The following is an 8,111-nucleotide window of genomic DNA, read 5'->3' as shown; positions in this document are numbered from 1 at the left end:
TGGCATGTGATTCAATTGCACTAATCTTTGTATAGTACAACCCAGATGAAAGTGAGGGTAATTTTTCTAATATAACTTTCTTATTTGAATCATGAGTTGTGATACATAAATACTCATGATTTTCCTCATTCATAGTCTCAATATGATATCCATTTTGGCGAATATCTTTAAAGCTCAACAAGTTTCTTCGAGACTTGGTAGATAATAGTGCATTATTTATTATAAATTTTGTTCCTCCAGGAAACAAAATTATAGCTCTTCCGGAGCCTTCTATCACATTGCCTGAGCCAATAATAGTATTAACACATTCTTCTTTTGGCACAAGATGGGTAAAATATATATCACTTTTGAGAATAGTGTGCGAACTTGTACTATCCACAAGGCATACATCTTCATTACATATCCTTGCCATTCTCTTCAAAAAAACAAATAATAATAAAATGAGCAGTATGCACAGTTAAATTGAATATTTGATCAGAATCATTTTTCTAAAAAAAACACTGTACATAAAATAATGTCATATACTAAAATTTTATTTTAAAATTTGACACATTTAATAATTTCAAAATTCATAAACATTAATATTCCATTATTTATGTACATCACATTTGAAACTTAAATACATAGAAAATAAAACTTAACAATAAGTTCTTTACATTATTTATTTACATAGATACTTCACAATCCCACATATTAAACTATTCCATCGTTGATCAAATGACCAATATTTCCTTCAGATCCTCAAAGAAATCAGATACATCATAATGAGTGGTGGAGTTCTCAGCATCATTTGAAACAAAATTTGTTTCCTTTCCTTTGTCGTCCTTTTTCAAAGATGCCTGATAAAGATCGACTAGGTGCCTTGGGGTACGACAGGTACGTGACCAATGGCCCTTTCCACCACAGCGAAAACACTTCTCCTCGGTTGATTTATTCTGCCCGATATTCCTTTCTTTATCCCACTTCTGGTGAGATCCTCTCTTTTGAACATAATTCTTTTTCCTTCCATAATTTTTCTTATTATTAAAACCTTTCCATTTACCTCTTCTGGGGTAATTTGCCGCATTTACTTCAGGAAATGGGGCGGCGCCAGCTAGGCGCGCTTCATGATTTTTTAATAACAACTCATTGTTGCGTTCAGCAACAAGAAGGCAAGAAATTAACTCAGAATATTTTTTAAATCCTTTTTCTCGATACTGCTGCTGCAGGAGCACATTCGAGGCATGGAAGGTTGAGAAAGTTTTCTCCAACATATCATGATCAGTTATCTTTTCCTCACATAATTTCATTCGTGAGGTGATTCGAAACATTGCAGAATTATATTCATTTATAGATTTAAAATCCTGTAGAAGCAAGTGCGTCCATTCATATCGGGCTTGAGGAAGTATTACCATTTTTTGATGATTATACCTTTCTTCAAGGTCTTTCCAAAGATCTGCAAGATCTTTTAATGTGAGATATTCATTTTTCAATCCTTCGTCAAGATGACGACGAAGAAAAATCATGGCTTTAGCTTTATCCTTCTGAGATGCATTATTTTCAGCCTTAATGGTATCTCTAAGATCCATTGAATCAAGATGAATTTCAGCATCTAGTATCCATGATAAATAATTGTTTCCAGATATATCAAGAGCATTGAATTCAAGATGAGAGAGTTTCGACATAATGAAAATTTGTTACCTGAGCCTTCCTAAAAATTTGATCAGAGTCTCGTGCTGATAACGTGTTGTAAAATAAATAAGGTAGATGTACTAGATATAAAATAAAATATGTAAATAAATAATAATAATATTCACCACATCAATATCTCACACTAATAAAAAGTATTAATATTATATGTATTAATATTATACACTAGCACCCACTAGGAGAGAAAAGAAAATAGACTTTATAATAATATATGAAAGAAGAGAGAGGTAGGAATATTTGTTATTGCTGTGTGTCATATTGACGGAGGCTTAACCTCCTTTTATAGGCATAATGAAGGAAAATTTTCAACCTTCATTAATGTACATTCTTTCTTGGTAAAATGAGAACTGAGTCATCCAGCCATGATATTAATAGCCATGATATTAATGGGCATCCATATCTATTGTGTTTATCACAACAAAGTCCAATCAATTTCTTATTAGAAGGGGAGGGCAATGGGTGAGGCGGTAATGCAGTCGGTGTTAGTAAATATTAGGATTAGGGTTGTATTTTAGGGATTTAGGGTTTTGATTTGGAAATTAGGGTTTAGGTAGAGTATTAATTAAAAATAAAATTTAATCCAATAATAATATCTATAAAAATACTATTTGATTATCAACTTAAAATTTATTTTCAAATAAATACTCTAATTCAATCATTAGAGATAATAAAAATCAATTTCCTTTATAATCATAAAATAAAGTATAAAATCTAATTATTCAACTTAAACCATATAAAATTGTTATTATTATTCAATTACTAAAATTTTAAACCATAAATAAAAAATTACTTAAATTATATATAAAATCTCTTAAAATATAATCTTAATAATATAATAAATTATAAATAAATTTATTATTAAATTTTAAAAAATCAGGAATCTTATAAGTTCACTTTTTTAGAGGACATATCTGTTTCTGGTATTGAGATTATTGATACAAGTTTGATCGATACCTCTATTGAAGTCGAACAAAAATCAACCAAAATAGACACTTCTAAATATAATTAAGTATCAATATGTCTAATTTTATTCTGTATTTATATATATTCTTAAAACGAGTCTAACAATAATGTGTATTATTTATTATCAATACCAAAAATCTAAAATACTTTATAAAATTTAAAAAATCAAAGACATTAAAAGTATATACTTAAATAACTTCCTAAGAAATTTTATGTCAAAGGTTTTCGTTTCAAAAAAATTTTATTATGTTATTATGATTTATTTACTTTAATTTTTATATTGTGCATATATGTCTTATTCACGTATTTAACAAAAGAATTTGTAATTAGTATGTTCATGTATCTACTACAAGAATTTTGTTTATTTGTGGAGGTTTTTTTTTCTATTTGTGGAGGTTTATAACCCCCATTGAATGGTTTTTGGGGGTTTTTAAAACCCCCAAAATTTGAGGTGCCACGAAGTCTTTTGTGGAGGTTTTTATAAACCTCCACTATCTATTCAGTGGGGGTTTTTGTGTGTGTTTGGTGGGAGTTTTATAGTGGACTTATGTGGGAGTTATAAAACACTTTTGTGGCAGTTTAAAACCCCCACAAATTGATTTTCTAATTTAACAAAAATTAACTATTTTGTGGGATTTTTAAACTTCCACAAACCTTTTAATTATTTATTTATTTTTAATTTTAAAACATTTATTAATTCCATCTCATTTACACACTACTCAAATAAAAAATTTATTTTTTAATATTAAAATTTAAAAACTAAATCTTTTATAGCACAATAATTTCTCAATGACACTAAAAAAATAATAATTCCTCAATTTAAGACAATGTAACTATATATAAAAGTTCTTAATGTCAATAGTTCCAAATATAATTGCATATAATATTGTTCTACATAACTATTACTATTTTTCATTAAAAAATAAAATAGAACAACTTCAATGTTTCAATATCATCTAACTACATAATTGCAATAACAGAACCAGTAATGCACATGTCCATGGAGTTCTCCACACACAAATGATTGTCACGCAGTGTAACTGAATAGCATGACCCTGCAGATTATAAAATGTTGATCACCATATATAGCCTTACTAAAGTGTTTACAGTAATTTATTTTTCAAAGTAAGAAAGAAAAACAAAGTATGGACAAGCATAGGAAAAACAAACAAAAGGGAAAAAAAAGCACAATGTTGGTTGAATGATGAATGCATACCACACTTCTCGCAGTGGAAATAATTCTCTTGACCACCAACCCTGTTTCCAAATTAGATCATAAAAAGTTAGCTTGTATGTCATAAACTCAGGTGACATAAGAGATGGATCTACTCAAACACAGCTAAGTGAACCGCACCTACAGATTCCGCAATCATCACAATGAAACTGTTGTTTCCCTATCTGCAGATTGATTAAAAAAGCATTCAGCATCATTGAGAAAGCAAGAATATTAACAATCCCAAGCTGGAATCATGCATCAAATTCAGTCTAGTCCATCTCCAAGAAATAAGTTGGAAGAAAAATACTTACCGGCTGCTTAGTGTCACAAACTGCACAAACAACCTGAAACACTTCAGAAACTGAAAAATATATATATGAGACTTCTAACATGATAAACTACAAATCTATAATAGACTTCTAACATATTTAAACCAAAATAGGATATAATTATTATCTTACCTCAACAAGTGCTTGTTCAAAAGCAATAGCAAGAAACTGGTGAGAGAAAAATCAGTACCCACTTCAATTATAATTATTATCTGTCAAGAAATTGAAGGATAATATGATCCATTAAATTAAACAATAAAAGAAGACACTAAAACAGGAATAAGAGGATAGGAAATAAGGTAGAAGAAGAAGGGCTTTAATTAACTAAGTAATTGTACTTGTACTAAGCATAAACAGAAGGTAGCTAGTTGATTATATATAGGTAGGTTGTAGATCGATAACTGATACACGTACTTGCTAGGAAACAAGACATGCATAAGGAGCAGTGGTTATTATTATTATTATTATTATTATTATTATTATTATTATTATTATTATTATTATTATTATCTCTTTTTGTTGACACTGATAAAGTAGAGTCTAATCTTCTCTGCTAGTGAATGTCATTTAAAGCAAGCAAACTAAAACTATGGTTTATCCTATCTACTACTATACTACTCACTACACTAGATGTACTGTGAGCATATGGCGAGAAGTAAGAAAGAGGGAATAGCTCTATTCTATTCTGATCCAAATTAAAACTAAAAATAAAGGATCATGTAGCAGAAAGAGTACTTTTTATTTTTTGTACAAGTGAATAGAAGAAGCAAAATCTTGAACCAAAGTAAATGTGCAAAAGTATCATAAAACAGCAAATCCAAGATAAGAAAATTCTTTACATTTTCCTACCAGCATCATAAAAATTGAACATGTATTTATTTAAAATTTTATTTATCATCAATTTAGCAATTTTATTTAATGTTAAGAGCAGCAAGGATAGTTCAATATAAGAGACTTCTACTTTATCTATTTACCATAACTGCCTAAATGATAAAAAGAGACCTAACTTCCTCTGTTCCTATCCTCCATTCTTCACAGACTTCTACTTTATCTATTTAACATAACTGGAATCAGGTTCTTAGTTATGAGACCAATGTGCTAAGCAAGATAATAGTAAATAAATTCATATGGGGTCATAGACTTACTCTCCATTAATAGTACGCTCAAGAGCATCATCCTCTATGGACCATGTGTGTAACTAGTCATTTGCCTTCATACATAACCAAATCAAATGCCTATTAGAATCCATATCACAATCTGATCGACATAATCAATAGAATTAGTCCAGGTGTGTCATTAATTTCTTCTTAGTAACAAAGTATAAATGGAAATTGTATTTGAGTGGCATACTTTGTCTGAGAGCCTGTAACATACTAGTCTACCTTCAAGCTTGGAGCTGCAAAAGTAGCATTATCTTCATGTTGCAAATAAATGATAAAAGAAAAATTGCAAGACATGTTTTAATTCTTATTGTCTCCAAACAAAACCTGAAAATTACTTTTCAGTATTATCAATTTCTTCAATATTATTAATTTACAAATCAAGATCCATGACAAAACGTTCATATAAGAATGTAGCAAATACAAAGATCAATAAATTCTCAAATATTTCTCCACTATATATATTTTATTTATCTATATAAGGCATTTTGCAAGTGGAAGAGGTGCGGAAGCAGGAGCTGAATCATAATCAGAAGCAGAAGCAGCAGCATCCCAGTAGCCTCGTAAGATATCAGTTTCTTCAACAGTGAAACCCAATGAAGTGAGCAATTCATAGACTTCAACAATTACGTGTTAACACATAAATTGCATGGCAACATTCGTGACCAGGTGGGACTCACCATTCAAGAAGAACAGAACAATCTATTGGTACAAGATTTTAACTCTAATAGCATATATTTAAGAAACAGAGACAAGTGAAATATGGAGAAGAAGAAGAATACCAGCGCAGCTCGAAGGAGAAAATAGATCTGAAACAGTGGCACGATTCAGAAGCTTTCAACCGCGGCAACTACAGCGGCAACGATGGCGGAAACTGCGGCGACAACGGCGGCAGAAACTGCAGCGACAACCGTAGCTACAAAGCAAACAAATCTGAAACCAATAATGTTGATAGAGGAGATGGCTCGATTGAAAAGCTTCCTACAATTGTGGCAGAAACGGCCGCAGAACCGGCGATTGCAACGGCGGCGGAACCAGCGGTGGAGGTGGAGAACTTAGGGTTTTGTCTTCGCCAATCACCATTCTCTTCTCTTCTCCCTGACTCGGTCTCAAAAATTAAGAGGAGGGTTTTTTTGAGCTGAAGTATAAATTTTAATTATGAATAATTGTTAGGGGATTTATAAATTATCATAAATAAAGGGGATTTTGGAGGTTTTTAAAAACCTCTACTAAAAAACTCCCTCAATTAAATATAAATTTTGTAGTGTCCCATACATATATTGCGTCATGCATATGTAAGTATAAGTGTCTTTGCTTCCAACTCTGGAAGTAATTATAATATTTTTTGGTTTTTAATTTTTATAGTCAAGAAAAAATGTATGCAAAGCTTTCTAGCTAATCTCTGATTGTATATTTGGAGATTATATTAGTGGTCGCTTCTTAGAATTTTTTTCTTTTAAAAAGAAGATTTTAAAGAAAGGATAAGTAAACTCGGGCATTAAATACTTTCATTCGAAATCAGAATGAGAAAAAAAAATATCTAAAAAATGAGAGAAAATTATCTTCAAGAAGTTAATGAATTCCATATATGCTTTTGTACGTAGGTATTAAATGCATTCAAGAATTTTTAAGATTCTATTTTGATTTTTGACACAGCATTTTTTTTCATTTTTTATTTATTTTTGGATTTTTTAAATCATTATTGTTTCAAGAGCACAAAATAATTTAACTAAAAAAAATTTATCGATCTCTTTAATAATAGATCTATCGAGTAAACTATTAAAAATACATCTAAAGTATCTTAGCACTGATAAAAATACTTTTAAATTTTAATTTATTATCGACAAAAATTTTTTCAAATAATTTTAAAACGTATAAAAAGAATTTAGCTATGATCAAAAACTTACTCCTTAATAAAAAAGTATGACGTGATTTACTTGTAAATATTAGAATCTTACTTTTTATATAAGAAGTTTCATTTGCCACATCATTTTTTGTATTAACGTATAATATTTAAGTTCATAATATGTATATATTTGTCACATTTTTAAATAATTTAAAGATATTTTTATCAATAATAAAATTTAAAAATATTTTTGTCAACGATGAAATAATTCATATATATATTTTGAAAGTTTGTCTTAGATCTATTCTTCTACATATTTTTCTAATCATAATATTTTTTAATGATTTTGATCTGTTTGACAAAATCAAAGAGATACTTCAGCGCAATTGGACAGCTATTTTAGTGCTCATTTAGTGCACAGCAAACAAAGCTACTGATTTAATGGTTAAGACTGCTGTTTTAAACAAGCAGGTGTATTTAGAGTGGTTACGGCTCCCTAATAATTTAGACATTATGATTAGAGAAGAGTACTACTCTTTTTTTTAGGTTCTTTTTTTTTGTGTTATGTTCAGTCATTAAAAAAAAGTGTTTATTGTTTGTTTTCCTTTATATGAATTGAGAAAATTGTCTTGTTAACATGCTTTTAGAGTCCATTGTAAAAACATCATAAAAAGAATATTTTACTAAAGTTATTAATTAAAAAGATATTTATATTTTTAATGTCCTGATATATAAAAAAATAAAAAAATTATTATTATATTTTTAAAATATATTATTAGAGTATGAATTGAAATAGTATAGTCTTGCTAATATATAAGAATGACAATTGAAAAAAGTGAGCAGGTATTCCAATACCACACACGTTTCGAATATTAACTGTCCATTCCATTATTTGTCTCATTATTCAC

General features: G+C 29.2%; 1 non-coding gene across 1 annotated transcript; it reads right to left on the bottom strand.

Moving 5' to 3' along the window:
• Positions 1-3,470: 3,470 nt before the first annotated feature.
• Positions 3,471-6,525, bottom strand: LOC112743125 (uncharacterized). The gene is made up of 8 exons (XR_011871236.1): positions 6,140-6,525; positions 5,548-5,593; positions 5,343-5,407; positions 4,330-4,409; positions 4,180-4,229; positions 4,007-4,050; positions 3,869-3,909; positions 3,471-3,707 (listed from the first exon to the last, which is right to left on the bottom strand). It is a non-coding gene; the product is annotated as an uncharacterized protein (transcript).
• Between the last annotated feature and the right edge of the window lie 1,586 nt (positions 6,526-8,111).

The sequence above is a fragment of the Arachis hypogaea genome, chromosome 14 (genome assembly GCF_003086295.3).
Source record: "Arachis hypogaea cultivar Tifrunner chromosome 14, arahy.Tifrunner.gnm2.J5K5, whole genome shotgun sequence".
NCBI lineage: Eukaryota > Viridiplantae > Streptophyta > Magnoliopsida > Fabales > Fabaceae > Arachis > Arachis hypogaea.
This window is presented reverse-complemented; position numbering and strand designations above follow the sequence as displayed.